This window comes from Phaenicophaeus curvirostris, chromosome 1, assembly GCF_032191515.1.
Source record: "Phaenicophaeus curvirostris isolate KB17595 chromosome 1, BPBGC_Pcur_1.0, whole genome shotgun sequence".
Classification (NCBI taxonomy): domain Eukaryota; kingdom Metazoa; phylum Chordata; class Aves; order Cuculiformes; family Cuculidae; genus Phaenicophaeus; species Phaenicophaeus curvirostris.
In genome coordinates this window covers 36,791,230-36,813,234 of record NC_091392.1, presented here as the reverse complement: position 1 = coordinate 36,813,234, position 22,005 = coordinate 36,791,230, and the positions used below count along the sequence as shown (strand labels likewise).

Genomic DNA, 22,005 nt, shown 5'->3' with positions numbered 1-22,005 from the left:
TATCTAAGTGTAAAGGGAGAAGGGCAGAACTGCTGGAGCTTTGGACTGTCCCTGAAGGCTGTATGTGCCAAATGTTTTCTAATTTATGGTCCAAGATGTTTAAACTTAGGCTTTAGACACATTTGAGCTGACATGCAGACACAAGGAGTTTTGTTTGAATTTAGGAGACTGGTGAATTGAGGGAAGTGCTCTGCAGAGCAACTGAGCTCAGAATCATCTGAATGCCCTAAAGAGATATTACCCCCCTCCAAACAGTTACTTACAGGAGAAAATTTGGTACCATGTTTTCATGATCTCTTGTTTCAGCTGTAGACCTTTGTGTAAGAACAACATCAGAATAATGATTATGGAAGTGGTTCTTGCTGGCTAACATTTAGCCACTGCAAGAGCAAAATTGCAAAGAAAAATTGAAGTAAAAACTGATATTGCAGTTTGACCTTGTGTGTAAAAAGCCAGCGGCACCAGTGTTGGATTACAGTTGCAAATAAACCGATTAACAGAGGATTTTGGATGAAGCAGTCAATCTGTAATGCAGCATTTGCCTGTGACAGCAGACTTGTGAGCCAAGCCAGGCAACATAAGCGTCGGGAGGAGAGAAGTGAGAGTGACGAGTCTCCATCATTCTGGTCTCCATCAGTCTGATCTCCTCACTGACAGGCAGCTAAGGTCCTGAGGACTTCAGCAGGCGGCGTGCCGGGCCAGGCTGTTCAGGATATACTGCATTTTCCTCCCAGGTAGAAATAGTAGGGCTTTTATTAATATATGCATATGTGCGCTCACTTTAAAAAAAAAAATTTAAAAATACTTATAAAATATAACATGCACACAGACACACGCGGATTTGTACCTTTTGACACCACCATTCATGAAGATCTTAAAACTACTACATCCCACAGACTTTAGGGGCTTGCCCCAGTGGGACTGAAGCTAGCACAGCGCGCTGTCATCTCTTCCAGTTTTGGTGCAGCACTTACCTGACTACAATATTGTCAAGCCTTTGTATGTATTTAGGTGCCTGTAACAAAGCCCACACGTTTCTGTGGGCAGGTATGAATTGACTTGGGATGAGTAATTACTGCTTTATTTCTGGTTTTTTGGCGTACTTGCTGTTTTGTGAGGTTGATGAAATACTGCAGACAGTTTTAAGGAGAGTGCTTCCCATGCAGACATGTATTTGGCTATGCTAAGTAGCCAGATGTGATTTATGTAGCAATTAAGATCATTTTCTAGTTACTCATCAGCGTGTGCTGGAGAAGGAGTTGTGTTCCCGTATACAGAGGAACGTATGCTGTGCTGAAAATAATAGTAAAAGCAGCAGTGGTTCATTTGCCTTGGAGGAAGCATCGAGTGTTGAAGCTGGTATGTAGGAGTACTTGGTGTGCTGCTTGCCAGCTTCTCCGTCTTGCTCTTTATCCACCAAGTAATTGTGGAAAATGCTGTTTGCAAGTGCGTTTCTTTTAGAGATTATATACAGTAATATATTAGGGGCAAATTACAAAGGCAGTTGTCTGTAATCTTTTTTAGTTATCCCTGTTGTCCATAATTTGGGCTTCTAGTCTTGTGTTCTGTCTCATAGTTGATCTGAGGTGTGATCGAGTGCGTGAATGCTCAGACTAACCGTGCTGTGTTGTTCCTCATAGTGCACAGTCCTTGTAACATGTGTTGACAGTACCGGATCAATGTCGTGTCTCCCTAGAAGTTGATGAGTAATAATGAAAGTTAAAGATTAAGTTCTGCTCTGGCTGAGGATGATAGTTTACTAAATAATTAAGTGCTTAATCTTATTTCCCCTGAAGCAGAAATCCTATGATTTGACTTGTTCCCCTGAAGAAAAGGTTGGAACGGATAGAGTTTGTTAATACTGCAAAAGTAACCTAATGACTTCATTGATGGCTGATAATTGCTATCATAGAGGACTTCCCCTAAGTGGCTTTTTGTACGTAATTGTGCCTTGGATCACACTAGCCTGTAAACATGGAAGAGTTTAGTTCAGATGCTTTATTTAGAGCATTACTTTTCTTTTACTGGATAGCTCTTTTCTGAGGAGTTCTGCTCCCTGGGAATAAAACCTGCTCATCTTGCTGTTCAGTCCACCAGTAGCTTGATTTAGTGTGTTCAATTATAGATGAATAAGATAAGGTTATGGAAGTCTTTTTGTTCAGAGCTTCTCATTTCGTTGCAAAATATCTTCATGGTTCATCTGGTAAAGCTGTATAAACTCTAGCAACTGCACTAGGGATTTCTGCATGACCCATAGGGCTTATGTGTACAGAAACTGGCATATTCTTTGGCACCGGTTAAAAGATTGAGAATATGGTGGTTGCATGTTGCATAATGGGAGAATTAACCTGCATTGTTTGTCCTGGTGTCTGAAATGAGTAAGTTCAAGGTTCAGTGCTGTTGTGAAATCAGCAGAAGTCGAGCAATCTTTTCACAATAGATGTAATTTGAACCACTATATTATGATTTTTTTCCTCTGTTGTTATTGTTGCGTGCAAAGATAATGTAGTGTAGGCATAGACATGCATCTTGTGTTACCCTTTATGAAGCGAAAGGTAAAAAAAAAATAATTTTTGGTGACTCTGGTTAGCTTGCTGGCAGTAGAAAAGTTTTATGTGTGGGAAGTGGCTTAGGCTGTGCCTGAAGTGCCTGGCAGGTATGTGCTGCAGCCAGCTGCAGGAGCCAATGCCCCAGTTGGTGACTTAAAAACTGGTCAGCCCCTTTTTTTCTGACTGTGCTTTTGTGTTTAACTTTGAAAAGCACTGGGGGAGAGCATTTCTGCAGAAGTGTTTCTGGATCCATCAAGCTAAACTGTTTAACCTAAGTGTTGAAGAGCAAGGAACGGAAATACGAGAAGGAGGAAAATTCATTTTAATCCTGCCAAACATGCAGCCCCCCCATTTCCAGCAGCAGGAATATCTGTGATCCAAAAATTAAACTGAAATGATGGCTCTTTTTTCGTGATATAGTACAGGGGTGAATGCCTTAATGGGGGGTGCTTCTGAAAACTGCTGAAATTCTTAACTCTCCATGAGGTGTGGACTTGGGAGTTTTGCCCTTGCAGCTGAAGGCTTAAAGTAGATGTTGCTTTCATTGTTTATAGTTAAGGAATCCAGGAGAAGGAAGGAGTCTTTGCTCCATCTGTTGCAGGATGATAAATAAGAACACTTACCTGCTGTTGAGAGCAAATTGGAACAGATTACCCTGGTTGCATGTGGGACATGGTAAAGGTCTGGTTTGTGATGGGGAGTTGATTTGTGACTTGGTTGTCTTTCAGGAGCTCCAACTGAAAGAAGGAAGAACAAGAAGTATATCTGTCCTGCTGTGAGTGTAGGCTAAAAAATGATCTGTTCTAATTTCCACCCTAGTGAGTGCAGATGTCTTGTACAAAAACGCACAGTTGAATCAAATTTTGTACTTGGAGCAGTTGCTGTGAATAACAGTCACAGTCAGGGGAACATGGCTTTTGCAGGCAACCTGAATCAAGTGGTAATCAGACTCCCACGAAACCTGCTCAACGGAAGTCCACTCTAATGAAAGATCAAGTTCTCCTTAATAAAGAAATCTTCCTCTGGTGGTGATACTCCCAGCTTTCTTGGAGCCTAACTTAGCACATTTCTTATGCAGTGTCTACCTGGAGTGTAGCCTTGTAACTCTAAAAGTCTTGTTTTCTGTGTTTAAAACTGTTTCTCGGTCCTTGTGAGCTAATTTTGATGCAAGATCTGATATTAAGGACAGTTTGTAGTTTTTTTGTGAGTTAGCAGGACAGGTTAAAGTAAACCAAATCCTCAGAGTATTTAACTTGATATTCAGGGGCCCTTTAGCTGTTGAATTAAGGGAATACTTTTTTCCTATTTAAAGAATATGCAGTGTGGAATGATGACTAATGAAAGGAGTCTTGAATCAACTCATTCTGTAATGAAAACCGTTTAGCTGCTCTTAAAGAGCCCAGAAAGGGGATCTTGGGATCTAAGTGGATGGATTCACATCAGCTTGATAAGATATTCTCATGAAGTGGGACCATTATAGAGTCTGAAGATTGGACATCTCTTTCTATTTGGTGATTTCATTTAGTTATTTCCCTGGGGAGATTACTCTTAAAATATCATTGGGTTGCTTTACTTTTGATTTGATGTAGTGGTAAGAGTCTACACATGGCTGTCTGAAGAGAGAGCAGCTGCTTCTGGATATCAGTCAGATAAACCTCTGAATTAGATCATCACATTTTAAACTATACTCATTGAATATAAAATTGAATTAATTTGCATAAAAAGTTGTCTTTCTTAGATTTGTTTCTTTGGGCTTCATGGCTGACAATGTGAAACATCATTCCTGTACCAAATGATCTTTTTTTCTCTCCTTTTTTTTTTTTTTTTTTCCCCCTTTAAGGTCCTGGCCAAGTGATAACCTGTTTTATTCTTGGGCTACAAATTACTATCCCTTCTCCTTTTACTCTAAGACTGACTTGCATTGCTGTGGCTTATAATAAAATTGCTGACAAATCTAAATACCTTCTCTCAACATTCTCTGTATCAGCTGCAAAGTGTTGCTTTGGGGTCTGATTTGGCCTTCATGGGAACAAGTTTGTTTTCACTGACTTTGAAAAGCAGTACTAATGTTCAGCTGACCATGTGATTCACTTTTCTGAACTTTTGTTGGTCCCTTGCTTGCCTAGGAAGTATTCTTTCTGCTTTTTAGAAAGTATAGTATTGGCAAAATAAAACTCAGCGTAGGTAAACCAACTGTGTTTTAATTAAAGCGTGCTGAAGAAAATATCTTCTATGAGATTTTTAATTCTGTGCTGTACGTTGCAACTTTTTTTCTGGAGAAAATAGTCAGTAGTGTTATCAAAGAATAGAAGGATCTATCTTTCTGTCACCCGGGTCCAAATTCTTGATAATCTGTAAAATGAAGCAGACAGCTCACGCACTTAGTATGGTGAGATTTCTATATTCTGCATTACACTGGGTGCCAAGTAGCAGGCACTCAACCTAGACAATTCCTATGTCTTAGACCTGATCACAGCACAGATAACATTATCCCAAATAAATGCCAGGTACTTAAGCAAGGAGGAAAACCAGTGGTGCTCCTTCAGTTGATGGATGTCAAATACAAAGTGGTTCCTGTTGCATCAGGAATTTCTGTTTGATTTATTAAACTATAGGGCATTCGTGGTTGCTTTGATATTGTGATTTGTTATAAAATACAGGGAAAACAATTCCTAATGTACATCTTTCTTGAGTTCTGAATAAGAACAGAACTGTCCATAAAACAGTAATCCTATAGGAGTGCCCAGCTGTCAGAAAATAAAGTAAGTTGGCTTGAAACACGGCAGGTGGTATAATGCCAATCAGTTTGACTTCTCTTTGATCACCTAATTGCAGTGAGGTTCCTGGGAAGTTAATCCTATGTTTTGTCCCCCTGCAGCTTTATGCTCACCTGTGCCTGAGATGAATGTATGGTGTGTGTTTTCAATCAGTGAAGTTATTGGCATCACCCTCTTGTTTTTGGCTTACTCCTGGTGTCCTTGGTTCTTCAGTTGCCTTACCCTCACTCTCAGTGGCAGCAGTGGGGGCAGTTTTGCACCTCCTGAACTGAATTGTAGGAAAAACTTAATTTTCTTCTCTTAATATGCTACCCTGTAGAGGGTCATCCTGCTTGCAGGAGCTTCAGGGCCTCTTCTTCCACAGACCCTTTGCTAAGATGTCTGTAGCAAGTTTTTTCATGTTTTGGATATCCAAACTGCTGTTTCGTAGCTTCTGCTGGGACTGCGAGGTGAGAAGATGTGCCTTAATACAAATGGAAAAGGATTTAAGTTAGTTACAGATTATTCCAATAGAATAGAAGTTACAGAATGCCTTTAGTATCTTTCTAAATGTCTTCTGCTTACAGCATGCATTTACCCAGTCACGGGCAAAATGATTCAACAGAGATATATCACAGTTTATTTTGTTTTATGGATAGAGTTGATGGGTTTGTTAAAGTTGACAGCTGCTTTTGATTCAGTTACGTGTTCACGTGATGCGAGGCTTATCTCAAGATGGGGGAACATGATTGTTTATACTGCACTAAAAGATTAATGCTATGTGAAGTGAAACATCAAAGCAGTTTCTAATGCTCTGAACTTTAGCACTCAAAGCTGATTTAATTAAAAAATAATTAAAAGGCACATATTTCCCCACCCCTAAGTACAGACCTTAAATATTCTTCAAAGCATATTTGATTCTAACGATTTGATGATTTCCTCCCTGAGATATTTTTTATGTTACCACTGAAATAGAAAGATGTAGGTTTGAGTTGTGATGATGCCAGTGAAGTAGGTGTTTGCTGTATAAGACAATAAAATGACATGTTCTGTGGAAATGGTGTAGTATTGCAAAAAAGTCATAAACCCAGTGATTTTCCTTTAACAGCCAAAGCTGATGGCAGGCTTCTTTTTTTAGTGATTTATACTCAAAACAGCTCCTGAAATAGATTGATGAAGCACCTAGTAAGGATATGAGTATGGTACCATTGCGGTTTGGGTTTTTTTTTCTTCTTTCTCTCCTTCTCCACCCTTGAATTTTAATCAAGGGTCCTGTATTACAATCAGTTTGGTTTTAGCTAGGCCTACATGACCAATGCTGGAAAAATCTTGTAATATGTAATACAGCTTTTACTGCGCTATGTAGTTGTGATAAAGTTATGTGGAGAATTCCAGACAGGAGCTCCATGCTGCGTATCTGGATTTAACCTCTTGTACAAGTAGTAACCTATATGTTTTCATCTTCAGAGACAGAGCTGGAAGACACAGGGTAAAAAAACATCTTTCAGAAGTCATTTTACATTTGGTAGTGATTGTGTCATCAACAAAAGGCAGCAGAGGAGTGTTTATTATTATAAGGATTATAGAAGCAGCATTGTTAGTACTAGCACTGATATTTCGTTATCTTGTGGGTATGAGCATTACTGTGTGCCAATTGCAATCATTAGAAATACAGTGCTATTCCCTGCATGTGGGAAGGAACTGCTTTTTTAGGTCTTTCCAGAGATCCTTTCTTGCTTTCCCCTGTCCCTTCACTATATGCTGCCAAACAAACCTCAGTGGTGTCCTCCTAGAGAAATTCAAACTTTGATCTGACTGTTCGAAACAAAGGCAAGTGAAAAAAGTTTGAAATGTGGGGATGCCCTACTGAAACTCGGAACTGGAATTGGATACCATTCTCTTTCAGATGTGTACCAGGATGTTACTTCCTTGGGCAGTACATTCTCTGTTCCCTCTTTGTTCTTTCAGTCTCTGTATGGTTTCATGACTGCGTGCTCACAAAGAAGTCTTCTAATTTTGGTGAGTTGTTACCAACATTGGTTATTGGATTGCTAATCTACACAGGTTATCTGTAAGTAGGTAGGTGGTATTTTCTTCTGGGTTTATAACTTCACCATACTCCGATTTTGCTGAAGTATACGTATACAAAACTCTCTGGTGAAAACATGGTAAGCTCGGTATTAAACACCACTTGGTTCACAGGATGTAACTTTTGTCAAAACACAAGCCTGGTGCAACTCGCAGCACTGTCTTTGTTTGGAGATGTTGTAGAGGGTGCTGAGCACAGCCGGGTTTCCAGGCTTTTATGAAGCAAGAGGAACGAGTGATTACCCTCAAGGTAGAACATAAAGGGATTATCACAGAGCGGTTCATCCTACTTACGTTGGTTGTTCCCTGTAATGTCTCAGCCACATACCTGCAAGGTGGATGCTGCAGGTGTGAGGCCATTTGAGAGCATAGCTGCCATCACTTGAGCAACTTTATTATAAACTAATTAAGTTAGGTTTTTTGCCATATGCGTTCCTTGAACCAGATCTCTGTGTGGTTGTAAGAGAAGCAGTTCTGGCGCTACAGCAGATGGAATAGTGTGGAGGTGGAGAGGCTGACTGGGAGGGTGGGACCTCAAGAAGCCCTGCTTGGGCTTGGCTTACCTGGTGGAGCTGTGCTTTGGGAGGAAGAGCCTCGGTAGATGGTGCAGTGAAGACGTGCGTTGGAGTGGACAGATTTTTTAACCGGACAGAGATGCTGCAGGTAAGCAGAAGGTGGAACAGTGGACTTTTTGGTTTTGTGCCATTTTGGTCTGTCTTTTTTTTAATGAGTAATGCTTCTGAGAGGAGATGAGCAAGAAGAAAGCAGTGGAACTTGCTGAATAGAAAAAGTTTTGTGCTTGAGTATCTGTAGCAAATAGGATTGCAATATAAAGTTTGGATTTACTTGCAGATTCTTGATTTTAAAAATACCTACATTTGTGTGTTTCTAGCTCTTCATATTTTCTGTGGCTTTAGAATCCTTCCTTAATTGTTCCCTGTAACAGGTTTAACAGGCCAGCTCATCCATTTAGAGAATAAAGTTGAGGGTGCTGTTTTAAGCATGCTGAAATGTATTTTAGAAGTTATGCCACACCAAAAGGTACCTGCACGCTTCCATGTGCCTTGACTAACCTCAGTCTCAAGGAGTTAAAAAAATTTTCCACTGCAAGTGTGAGCCTGTTAATGGAAGTAGAGTCTTAGTTCTTTGCTTGCTTTTTAAAACTGCAGGTAAGTTCCCTTGCTTGCCAGTTTTGAGAGAAGACTGGAAGGGATTTATTAATGTCAGACAAACATATCATCAGTATCTGTTTTCATGCCACTTCATAAAAAGTTTTGCAGCTGAAACTGGCTGTGGTGATTTATTGCAGTAATCAACCTCGTGCCGTGATTTTACTTTTTGTTGTGAGCTGTATTCCTTATGGCGTAACAGTTACTGCTGTTTTCAGAAGTGTAAATATAGGCAGCCTTTTGGACACCACCACTACTTGAGGGGATGAAGGTGTCATTTACTGGGTGGAAGACATAAGGGAAATGCAGGTGAAAAAGAAGCTACAGCAAGAGAAGAGGCAGTTCTTGGCAGGAGGCCTTGCCAAGACGTTGAACCACTGGGAGAAGCAAAGACTGGGGTACGTGCTGCTGCTGCCTCTCTCTAATCGTGAAGTGGGAACATGTGAACATCTTGACTCGTAACTGTTTAACAGTTTATTTTGCTCATTTTTAAGAGGGAGAGTGTCACCTGATAAGCTTCTGGACAAGCTGGAAGGAAAGATCACCACTTTTTTTTCCCTTTCTTCTCTCCCACAAGACTGACAGTGAAAAATTGGTCAGCACTCAAATGAGTAAGGCACTAAGATAGTCAGGATCATGGAAAATAGCAGAGCTATGTCTGCTGTTAGTGTAAGAAAAGTACCAAGTATAAAAAATATAGAAAACAAAACCTCATTATTTGGCAGATTAGATTTAGTTTTTCACATTGGTTGTTTTTACTGTACAAACCATAAGACATTTCCTCCCTTCCTTGTACTTTTAGATCTTTTGCTCAGCATTGTGTCAGTGTGCTTCAGGTACTTTGCTAAAACAATCAAGGAACAGGTATGGCTGGCTGCCGGTGGACTGGGTAGAACCAATGGGTGATGAAGCACCAAAGTCTGAGTGATGTTGCCAAGACCTGGAAAACATTTAGCAGTTTGAAGCAGCCTTTTTGTAATAGTCTCTAATCTTGGCTCTTAGATGTGTGCGATGCAGAGGGACTCTGAGAAATAGGTATAAATATTTAGATATATATAAAATTTTGGTTCTGTCAATTAGTAATATCCCTTAGGCATTAATTTCAAAGTTCCTTGTTTTGTTGAGAGCTCAGAAGTGGAGCGGTGATGATCAGCAGCCATTGGACTGGAAGAGCATGTGTGTGTCTGGCCCTCTTGGGACACTGAGGGTGAGGAGACCAGGAGTCCTGGTCAAGGTGAGGAGAGCAGGGGACTCTTCCCCCCATGCCTGTGCAGCCTGCTAGTGTTACAGAGAGAGAGGCAGGGATGGGATGCTTCCATGGCCTCGAGTAAAAGGCTACTGGCTGCTCTGCAGAGAGCTCCACCATGCCCTTTGGGGATGAAGGACCTTCAGCATTTTGTGTGTTCTCTCAAACCTCTTTCTTCATGGCTGTGATGCCTGAAGAGGTCACAAAACAATACCTGGCTGCATACAAATGCCTTTCTGATAATATTTATCAATACTACTTACCAGCCATCTGTTAAGCTATCCTATTTGTAACACTGGTATGTTGGGAGATTAACTGTAAACCCCTCCTTTTTTTAGCTGCTGTTCTGTTGGAGATCTGAAGGTCCTTACTGGTAATTGAAAGGTAGTTAAAATGTTTGTGCAAGCTGATATCTAGCAACCACAGCTGGTCCCTTGGCTTCCTTTCCATGGATGAAGAGAGTATACTTTGCCATTCAGATGTAGTTTCAGACTGAATTTGAAGCTCCTTTTATCAGTGTGTAATTGTGCTGGAAATCCAGGTGACTTTCTCCAGCCGGCTTCAAGATGCTTTAGTTGTTCTCCGAGCAACTTGTTTGAAAGTAAATGCAGGATTTTTGGTATTTTTGAGTTAACGCACCAGAGTAGATGAAATATGTACTAAGTAGAACAGTATTTAGAACTTGAGTGTTGACATAACAGTGAAGTTGTGTGAAAGTGGGCAAGAGACTGAAATTTGTAAAGCTGCTGTGCTTTTATATTGCATGTTTGCCAGTAAAAAGAAAAAGCTCATCATTTAATTTTTGGCTAGACAGGGAAATGCAGACCACTTGCGTGGAAGTGTTTGTTCTGGCACCCCTCATTGCTTGTGAGAGTCTTTACTTATGACCTGAATTCTGGGAAGGTGTCCAAGCCCTGTGCAGGCTGAAGTGCTTATCTCTTCAGTTTTTTTCTTAATTACTCTGCACAACAGAATACACAGACCTACTTAGCAAATGCAGACCTACTTAGCAAATGTCCGTGCAGTTATAACTCTATGTCCCACTTCAAATTCTCTCTTCTGCATCCCCAACCCCCCGCTGCTGCAAAGGGTATGCAAATAGCGTTCTCCTTTCAAGGAGGTCTTGTACTTTGGTTCCAGATTCTTCTTTTGCCTTGAACCTTGATAGTGTCTCTTTTTTCTTTTAATCTGAAAATGTTCTGTTTTAATGATATGGCTTCTTTTCAAGGTGACCTGTCATCTTACATTCATCTCTGGAGGAAAAATTAATTTACTGAGCAAAGTGAATTGTTGTCGGGCTTTATTTGAATACTTGCACAATTTACAAAGGGCATGGGAAATTTTTGCTTTTGTGTCTGTGTTGCTGACCGCACAGTAGACTTTAGCAAGACTCTGCTACAAGAATGGTTTTTCTGACCCTCTTAAAGTCCCTTTTCATTGCTATAAGAAAGTCATGTGGCATAGCAGATCGGTAGCATTTGTGAAGAGTCCTCAGCTGGTGCCTGAGGAGGCTGAAAGCTGTTTGTGCATAGAACAAGTAGAAGTGCGGGTGGCAGAAATACAAGTGGGTCTGCACTGTCTCTCAGCGTAGTGTGTAGCTGTTTCAAAATCAGTCATTGCTCTGGTGGAGGCGTAACTTAACCTGTCTTGCTCCTGGTGGCAGGATCTCAAAACTATGCTGGGTACTCATTTTTTAGCTGTTTCCTGCAGCAGAGACTTGTGTCATTTTTCCCCTTCCCTCTCCAAAGCTTAGGTAACATTGTTGACCAGATCTCACAAAGGGATGGGGGACTGAAGCTGATCTTTAGTTAAGTGGTAAGCAGGTTTTGCAGAGAGACCCTGCTGGTGACCCTTCTTTGACCATGAGAAAAGAGGCAGTGGGAGCAGGAGCTGTTTGAGACATCAGGGCATCCACTGGAGAGAATCCCTACAGGAGAAAGAAAATCAGTCACGACTTGCCTCTACGTAGCCATCTGTGTGAAAGTCTTCTGCAGTCTGGTTTACAAGCAGATCACATGCAAGACCATAGCAAACCAGGCATCATTATTTCCCTTGCATGCAAAACACTCCTGTTTTTTTGTTGCCCTTTTGGAGGCTACTGGAAGAATTTCCAGTATTAAATGGAGCTGATGCTGCCCCTGACCTTGAGTTATTTGAGTCAGAAAATGTTTTTGGAACAGTCTTGCTTTTCTAGAACATAGGAGGACCTGGAAGTTTTGAAGAGTTGAGTAAATAAGACTGTGTTTGTATGGCCTGCAGCAGTTTGGATTCTTTATGGCAGGGACTATAGCAGGAGCATTGTTTAATATTTCTGTTCTGGCTCGCGCCTCCAGTCCCCTTCCTCTGCTTTCCCTTTGGTGTTGGTGGCACCCTGCGAGTGTGCTGCGTGGGGAAGGACATGGATTGTATTCATTGCTGCTGACTTGAGGCTGTGTTGTTGGCAGTTCTGTGTGTTTATCTAGAGAAGAGTAAGCATCCTATGTGTGTTTATTCTCTTACACAGTTGCTTGGCATAGTTTAGTTCTTGCCCTAGTCAGCCCAGTTAGAGGAGGCAATCTGCTTTTAACTCTAAGCAGTGGAAAGATAGGAATGCTCCCAGGGAAGGAGACTTGGCATTACCTTTTCCCTGGACCTTTGTATATTTATTGCAGTACAGAGGTTAACCCTTTTACCCCCTTTCCCTCTGGAGTGGCAGATACTTGAACTTCCTTCCCATTCCCTGGTTGTGCCTCTTAGTGCTCGCTCTTCTGGGATGAAATGCTGCAGGGCTTCTTTCAAAGGGCTTTTTTGGCCAAGAGGCTCCTCAGCTAAGCTCTCCCAGCAGTGGGCCTGTGCTGGAATCTGGCAGAATTTTATGAATGCCTGCCTTCCAGTAACCATTCCTATCACAAGATATAGATAAAAATGGACAGATACATCTTTAATGGATTTATAAACCTCAAAGGATTTGGCTTTCTTTTAAAGCCGGCATCTGGCTTTCCATCCCATGCCTTGGTTTCCTTTGATTACTTCAGGATCACTGCGTACTCCTTCCCCCAGCTCTAACAGCACGAACGTTTTGTTACAGTATTGGGGATGATTTGCAATGAGGAGTGGGACTTAAGAAGGGATTCTCGAAGTGAGGTTGTATGTTTCTACAGAACTAATTTTTTGGAACAGCTTAATCTGTACATCAGTACCTTAAAAAAACCCACAATATTTTTTTGTGTCAAATCTGCTTGTAAGTCCATTTTGCAGTGTATGACAGAGACTGAAGGGCCCTTCACCAGACATATTACCTCCAGATGAAACAAACTTTGGAAAATCCTTTGTTAGGAAGAACAGAGCATGTCTGTCTTCATCTTAATCAATCTTCTAGAATAAAGCAAAGGGAACAGCATGTCTTGGTCTTTGCAATTATCTGATCTGAATAAGCTTTACCTTTTTTATTTTTTATAACCCAGCAATTGATGTAAGAGGGACAAGATTGAGAACTTCATGGTTTATAAGCAAATTACAAAATGTGCTTTCATTTGATGCAATCTTTTGTATTTCAAAAATAATAATAAAAAAAAGTTTTGAAGTTTGTTTGACCTAGGGTTTAGTCATATGCAGTAGACACTGCGTGTCAGAGCAAAGGATGCTATTTTTTTCTCCTCTTTGCTGCTTCTACCACTTCCATCTTTGGAAAACAGGATTCCTTTTGAGTTCTTTGTTATTGTAAGTGGCTGATTACATGTTTCAGCTGGATCATGCAAATGTCTGTGTCCTTAGAAGCAAGTTGATAGGAAGCCTGTTAAATTCATACCTCATTTTAATTATACTCTGGGGTATTAGTAAACTGAGAGACTGTTGAGGAAAGCTGGAGTTTCAGTAAAACTACCTTAAAGCAAGAAAGTAGTTTTGAATAAGATAACAGAATATCCAAGTTTGTCATCCAGCTGAATTTCAGTGTCTTCTGCCTGCCTTTTACAGCCGTGCTTCCCTTCCCATTGAGGATGTGTTGCTTCACTGTCACGTCTGATCAACTGCCTAAGATGGCTTTGATGCTTTAAAGAAAGAGGGTTCATCCTGCAGGGTGGATAATAAACAAATGACTTATGGGCAGATCATGAAGTACAGTAGGAAACATTTTAAGTATCAAATCTTATTAGAAAGATTAATAAGGGAAATACTACTTCTGTATGTGGAAGGACAGTGTATTTGCAGTTCTATAATTTTAAAACGCTTTCTGGATAAGCATTTCCCATTATTTGTTTCCAGTAGCAGTTCCTTTTCATGTTTTTACTCAACTACTGGGCATGTGAGATTGCATTTAAATTCGTTAAGCATATACCTTTCTAAGTGAGTGTGTGAAAGTTTTGGAATACATGAAACTTATCTCAGTGACCCTGTAATATCATAAAGGGCACGTGGTGATTTGCGTCATTTCAAGTAGCGTTTTCCCATACTCTCTTCACTGCAGGCCCCAAGTCAAAATTTGAATGGTGCTTATCTAATAGACATCACAGCTGTCCCTTGCTGAAGAGCTGACAGTTCATTCTGGTTGCAGAGGGAAAACATCATTGTGTTGCAGAAGTATCTCAGACTATAGCGGCCAAAGCCACACAGGCTTGACTTCACTGTAGTGCAGAGGGAATTTGGGAGGTTGTCCAGTAGCTCCTGGGGGGAAAAAATTAGTTGAAGGGGGATTACCAAGTTTGAAGGTGCATGTTGAATTTCTAAGGTTGCCTGCTTAGGCAAGCCTGATAGCTCTGGCCTCAGGAATTACAAATTGTCCTGCTGTTTTGGGCTTGCAAGTCTTGATGAGGATTGTCAGTGCACTTGGGCTGTTGCAGTCAATGTCATCTTCCGTTATTGTTTGGGCTCTCGGGTTGTCTCCTGTTGATGAGTGGAGCAGCTCTGATCCACGTGTCTCTTGTGCCTTCCTACTAGAACTGCTCTTTGAGACCTTCAATCTTTCTGAAGTTGAGAATAAAATGAAACTAGGAGGGAAAAAATGTGCATCTGTAGTCAATATGATACACTTTCCCAAATGGCTTCACTGGTGATGAACAAATCCTCTTTCAAAACCCATGTTAGTATACCTGAAGTGTGAATTCCTTTCTGGATCTGATGAGACCAGAGCCTTGAACTTGTATGTACTGAGTTTTTGCCTTACTGATTTGGTCAGATAGCATTTCAAACTCTTCTTTGGGGGAGTCTGTTGACTCTTTAAAGAGCAGAGCGATGTAAAGAATTCCACTGAAAACTGTGGTGTTTTATCTCCGGTTTTACACAGAAGTGCCTTTTATATCTTGCTTTTAGGAAGCAACCAACCCAAACCCCAGAGACCTTGTTGCAAGATGTTTGGCTGGCATCCTGTGAGTGGGTCATGTAGTAGTTGACTGGGTAAAGCAGCTTGAAGTTGATAATGAAAAATCTTACACGGTCTGTCCATGCGCTGCTTCTTATACTGTTTGGACTTTCTTTTGCTGGCTTGCTTTTTCTTCCAGAGTTAATTCCCTGACAGGTTAGTGAGTTGAGTTTCCCTCACCAAGAGATTGAATAAATGCTGAGAACCAGGGAGGAGGCGAGACCTCACAACTATAGGGACAGGGAGTGAAATACCCTGTTTGTCCTTGAGAGCAGCAGATTATTGGGTTGTGTCACACTACCTGGGAAAACGTAGCACTCATGTTTGACCAAGTCTGGGTGATAATGCTTTAGTGTTTGCTCTCTAGAGCAAATAAAAGCTGTTAAGAGTATGGTGTGATGTAAATTGGTGGCTGTGTTGCCCAGTGTAACACTGGTTCCTTGTTATTTGCTTTTAGCAATACAGCTTTTGGTGGGGTTGTAGTATATAACACCAGGGAACGCCATTAAGATGAGTCATCTAAGAAAAAAGAGGGAGTGGGGCTCTTTGAGTAAGCCTGCTAGCTGAAAAGAGTATCCGTTCAGAGCTTTTACCTTGCTGTTCAAGATGCCTAGGATGTGAGGAGGCTGGTTGGGGCGTGGAGAGTTTTGCAATGCGTGGACTAAATCCTGCACTGTAGCTCTTTGCAGGGACATGTTTTGCAGGGGTGCCTGGGTGTCTGTGGAGGAGCTGACTTACAGTTGCTTGGTACCAGCTGCACCAGAACATAGAGTCAACTCGCATGGGTGTTTCTTTGCATCATCTATTCACTGCTTGTTCTTTGCTTCTGCACACATTCTCCTCCCAGCTCCCCCCAGTAGAGGAGTGGTGGTCTAGAGTGATGCACTATGCCTCCTTGTAGAGTTACCTACTGCTTGTAAATCTTGAAAGCATTAAGAAAATAAATGGTAGCTTCAACATGGAATTGCTTGCTGTTGGGAAATGTTAAGTTGGATGCACAGACTAAAATCTGAAGGTGTTATCTGTCTTCTGGAGAGAAAGATGGAGAGTGTCTCTTTTCTCGAATCAACTTGCACTGCTGATTGCCTGAAATGATATTTTAATACATACCTAATAGGTCCTTTGAAGCACTCATTGTCTCAAACAACTCTTTTAAGTGCTTTGCATCTTCTCTCCTGGCTAGTCAAAGTGACAGGCTGAAGAAGAATCTCTTAGAAAAATTAAACTGGCTGTTGATAACGTTGGAAAGGACAGGAAATCTGTCTTTTTATTTTAAAGCACAAAAAAAATCAAGGCAACACTACCATCTAGATTTTTTTTTTCATATATTCATATTTCATTTTTGCCACTGCAAGTGTCAGCAAATCAGAAAGAAATCTGGTTTCATTGTTGAAATCGAACCCTTCATTGCTCAGTGCTTAGGAAATACCTGTCAGTAGGTAATTACACTAGGCAAAAGTCATTTGTAAATGTACTGCGTCTGTCTGCCACAGGTAGTTTAAGTATGGTTTGAGACATATTAAATATACGCTAAGATCAACCTTGCAGCAAGTGATGAGAGGTGTTTTGTTTTCTATGTTATTGCAGGAATGTCGTGGTATTAAATGTAAAGCCAAGAATAAGGATTAACTTCAAAATTCACAGTAATTTTGGACTTGACTATAAAATAAGTTTTGTTGTTACTGATTTGTCTTCTATGGAAAGGATTAAAGGATTTTTTTTCCTTAGTGTAACTGGCAGCTCTCTGCTGTCCCACCCCTTCAGAAGTTGATGACAACTCCAAGCACTTGACACCTGTGAAAATCAGACTTCTAACTCATGAAGTTCAGAAAAGCCTTTCCATATTCTGACCTGTTGAAAGGTAACTTGGAAAAAGCACTTGAGTTTTGTAAGCCTCCAACTTAGCTCCACATTTAGCTTATTCTTTTTTAAATACTTCCTCAAATGGTTTAGCTGTTGTGACAGGTACTTTTAAACCAAATAGACTAGCAGAAATGCTTTCTTAGGTGCTCATTTCACATGTAGCAATAAGAACAACCTTGCTTTTCACTTGTCGCGCTTTAATTTGAAGTTGGGCAGTGACACCCAGCAGCTTCCTTCAAGACACTTTGTAGGTACAGTCTACGTGTGCTAGAAGTGATGGCTGCCTCCAGGTATTTGATGACACTGGGTGACTTAAAGTGAGTCTCTGTAGGAAAACAATCAACTTCTCATTCCTTTTAGCATGCACTTTAAATCCCTTTAGGTTTTTTAACTGTTGAGAAGTGAAATGCTGCTTTTTCTTCCTTGGCTTTCACAGTGAGGAGACACACTCATCTCCACCTTTATTAGTTAGCAGCAACCAACTTTTGTGTTCTTTCTAGTACCCCTAGGTCACCAAGCTGTAGTTGCCTCCAGTTTTCTTTTTACTTGATCTGTTGTATAACGGAGCAAACTATATAACTTGAATACCAGTCTGTTAACTAGTTGCAGTCAGCTCTTCTTTATTTCTGTTTCCTTTTTTGCAGCTTAGGTAGTGTGAATGGTATCTTTAAAGAACGGAGAACCAAAATGATGCATTTGAATTTGAAGTGATGGTTTTGTAGGCCACGGTACTATAACATACCCAGGAGAGCGGCACAGGAAGGGCAGGAAGAAGGCAGCTGCTGCAGGAAGATCAGAGCACATTTGTTATGCTAAACCAGGCAGCAGGGTAAGCCACAGGCCAAGTCAAAGCCTTCCCTGGGATGAAGCTGGATTCCTGAGAGCTGGAAGTCAGAAGCATAGCTCTGTTTCCTTGCCTGCTGTAGCATATCTTTAACCTGAGTTGAGAAGTATCTGTATGTCCTGGATCACTGAGCATTTATACTGGGCTCCCTGACTGGTTCCCTGAAGTGGGCATGAAGGCTGTGGTGGTGACACTTTGCTAAAAACCTTTTTTTTTTTTTGACATGGCAGTCTCTGTGTCTGAAGAGCACGCTGATGCTGACACTTGCAGTGCTGGGAGGTGCTTGTGATGTGCCAACAGTGACTCTGCCTTCCAGTCATACCAGTGACTTGTCTCCTTTCTTGACTCCTCTTCCTCAGATTTACCTTGGCTTGTTTTTGCTCCACGATGATTTCGGCTTTCATGTCTCTTGGGTGCAGCAGGACTCTATTTTCTGCTGGGGTTTGAGCTCTCCCTGGTCTTTTCCATGCTGTTGTACTGACTCACCCTGGATTAGGTGGGTGTCTGCAGCTCAGCCCTTTAATCTCCTCCCTGCTCTACTTACTGAGTCTTTGATCTCTGCTACCTCCTACAGCCACTCCTTTCCCTTGTAAGATAACAGCTACTTACCTGATCTCCATGGAGGTACTTGCTGCCCTGAGTGTTTACTCTCTCTAGCTGCTTCCTTTCCCCACATGCCAGTATTTCTCTCTTAATCGCTGTGGGATAGGTCAGATGATGATCTGCCCTTCCTTTCTAACCCACCCTCTTTTTGGACAACCAGCTAATTTACGTTCATGGAGTCTGTGTCTTTCAGAAGCTCTGCATAGGAGGCCACTGTTTTTTTCAACCAGATAAGTTTTTGGGAATCTTGCCTCTCCTTACAGTGTTGGTGCTGCCCCATAATACACTGAACCACCTGCTCCTGGGCATCCTGGCTTCCCCTAATCTGTTCCAAGGAGGTAGGCACAGAGCCAATTGCTCTGCAGGTGGCTGTGAGATGTCCTTCAGAGTTCTGCTGTAAAAAATAAGATGCAGGATGAGAAGCCCCTTCCTGCTATGGGAGAGGAGAGCTCTTAGGCATTCCCTTAGGAGTCTTTCTGCAGCTGCCATCACTGGGGTGTTTTTCCAGTTTACTCTGTCTCCAGGTAACATAGGAGGTCCTTCTGAATTGCTGGCAGCTGCTTTGAGTAGTGCTATCCTGATGTGTATCCTCCTTTTAGCTTCACTGAGGTTCGGGAAAAATTAATGTTGCCTTATCTCCCCACACATGCCTCAGCCCAAGGGCTTTCTGTGGCAAAATGGCAAAATTGGGGCAGTAGCAAAACTTGCAGAACACTGAGACACACTGACTGACTTTAGAAGATATGGGAACACACGTATCTTCCATTTTTTTTGAGTTCTTTGGGGTGTAGCTATGTGTTCCTACTACTGAAGGCAAGAGAGGCCAGAGAGAAAGCAGCCCACCTCAGGGGGCTGTATGTTTTAAAATACATCTCTGCTATAAACTGCAACACGTGGTGGTGGGATTCTGAGGTGGATTTTATATAAATCCTACTTTCAGACAGCTTCTTCCCATCCCATCCAGCTTCCTTATCAATGCAAGCTTCTGGAAAAAGTGTGAAAACAAACAAAGTAAGGTTGACTTGGGTTTTTGTGGGTTTTTTTGTTTGTTTGTTTTGCAGTTTCAAGGGAAACACCATAGGACCTTCAATTTCCTTTTTTTCTGCGATGCTAGATGTAGCTCTTTGTCTCTACCAGCAGCACTCTGTTGTATTACCCAGGTTAGGGAAATGAGAACAAATATGCAAGTATATTTTAAGGAGTCTCTATATTTTTAACATGTAAAACGTGTGTTGTAGGTTCTGCATTCACTCCTCTAGCATTCCTTTCACTGAGGAATAAGGTCTGTCTTGCAAGAAGGGGATTAACTCTACTGATTATCTGTAGGCTGTGCTTGAGGAATTGGCTGAGGGTTACCTTGTAAACCAGGTTCGGGTCCTCAGAATACCCAGGAATACCGAAACCATTCTCTTAGTTTCCAGCTGATAGTTTTTGCTCAGGAAGGGCACCCTGTTATGTTGGTTTCCATGCAGTATCTAATTACCCCATGAAACTTGAATGCAGTCTTGAACTCTTGACCAGATACCCTGTCTGCTCATATTTTTCTTTATTATCCTTTTAAGTGTTTGGGGTTTTTTAAATTGTCCTTTGTATCAAGATGAATGGTAGTTCAACCAGTTTCCCTTTTAGGTCACTCTTTATTTGACATCCCTACTTAGATAAGGTCATACTTGTTATAGGATTAACTTCCCACACTTCTTGTTTGTTTCTGTGCCTGTATTCAGGTAGGAACAGTGCCTTTTCTTTTTGTCTTTTATAGAAGGCTGTTAATGCTCGGTGCAGTTGAAGGGCAGGTCTTAGGAAACAGGAGCCTGTCTTCTTGAAGGTTTTAAGGGCTACTTTTTGCTTTTCATTTTGCCCTGCCAGATAGGTAAATTCTCATGTGCCATAGGATTTGCAGATCTCTCTTGAGCTGTCAAAACAAAAGCCAGCTGTAACAATTTCTTATCTTTCTCTTGGGTTGGAACAAGAGCTGGTTTCTAGGAAGCTTGCTCTGGTATTTGGAGTGCCAGGCTTTGTTTGAGAGTCTCTTTGGTAGGTCAGTTTTTTGGGTTTTTTTATTCAATAGAGACATCTAAACAGCTGTTCTCTGAGACATCCTCTCTATGTGTGGTGGGCTGACCACACTTTCTCCAGGCAGGGCAACATAAAACTTGTACCATTGCTTTCTCTGTGGTCTTCTGATAAAGCTTTGAAGTAAGCTGAGGGTCTTCTTAATAGTAAAACACTGACTTCACGTTCAAGACTTGTGCTTGAAAATTTTTCATGCAACTCCAACAGAAGAGGTGAGAACGTTACAGTCTTGCTAAACTGAGGTAGCTCCCATGTATGTCTGGTGTTGGACAGTGCACTAATGCAGTATTGAGAAGGAACAGAGCAGAGCATTAGTCAGGAGAAGAAAACAGTTACTGTAACAGAGCTTCATTGGAAGGAACAATGTAAGTAATAAATAAATAAAACATTTGTAGTAAAGCAGGAAAATCTTTTAAAGAGAATTTATGCAAAAAGCTAAATAAACCTGTCCCTAAAAGATGAGTTATTGAAAGAAGTCTGTTTAAAAGTTATGTATGTCGTAGTCTATTCTAATAAGGAGGGAAATGAGAAAACATGGGATTTTTTTCTCAGTGTTTCATCTGTTCTTGTGCTTGTTTTTATTCATTCAAGCCCATCTCACACATCTTTTACTTTATCATATATATTTTAAAAATAAGTAGTTGTTTATCAGAATTCGTGTTGAGGTATGAGATGAGATTATATACATGTGTGTGTGTATGTATGTGTGTCAAGGCTTAGTCATGCAAAGTCAAGTTTCTCATCCGAAAACATCTCGCTGTCCTTAAGTGTCAACATAGTCCTCATAGTATTTTGATGAATCCTACCTCCATGGTACTGTCATTCTAGATTGCGCTTTCTAGGTAATAAAATAATTCTTTTCATGACCACATTAAAGAGTGTGTTTGTTTATTTATAAAAACACGGGATAACCAAGTCAAGTTGCCTCTAGTTTGTAAAAGCCAGCATTATTTCTCCTCCTTGTCTCTCTGGGGTAGGTTACAATTTTTAATTACACTAAAGCTTGCCAGCATCCCTCCCACAGACTCTTTGCCTCATCCAGCACACAAAATATATGGTGCTAATCGTGATGAGTCTTTCCCCTTCTTCTTATTGTGGAGTATGTGGCATAAGGCCATAAATTTCCTGCACGGCACTCAAAGCTTGTTTTAAAAGAAGAATTAATCATTTCAACATGGATTTTTTTCCTATGATATTTCACAAATGTTTGTGAACGTGCCTTCCAATAAAAACATATTAACAACAGCTTCTTCCCATCTGCAAGTGCATCACTACTCATGTTTCTGGCTTTAAGAAGTCCACTTTGTGTTAGGGCTGAACTGGGGGATCCCTCGCTGTTCATCTCAGGCTCTGCGCAGGTCTCATCTGGCAGTCGCCTTGGTGAGCTGGGTCTTGGTTTGGGACCTGCCCCTGGTTTCTGTCTTGTGCAGTGGTGATATTCCCATTCCATAGTGGATGCTGAAGCCTAAGGAGTGTGTG

The 22,005-nt window shown here is 41.1% G+C and overlaps 1 protein-coding gene and 1 long non-coding RNA gene across 2 annotated transcripts in view; both read left to right on the top strand.

The window, feature by feature from the left end:
* Positions 1 to 22,005, top strand: part of RASSF3 (Ras association domain family member 3) — a 52,004-nt gene that overhangs the window by 6,071 nt on the left and 23,928 nt on the right. The window lies entirely within an intron of this gene.
* Positions 1,338 to 4,492, top strand: LOC138718666 (uncharacterized). Its single transcript, XR_011337133.1, has 3 exons — positions 1,338 to 1,359; positions 3,278 to 3,324; positions 4,390 to 4,492. It is a non-coding gene; the product is annotated as an uncharacterized lncRNA (long non-coding RNA).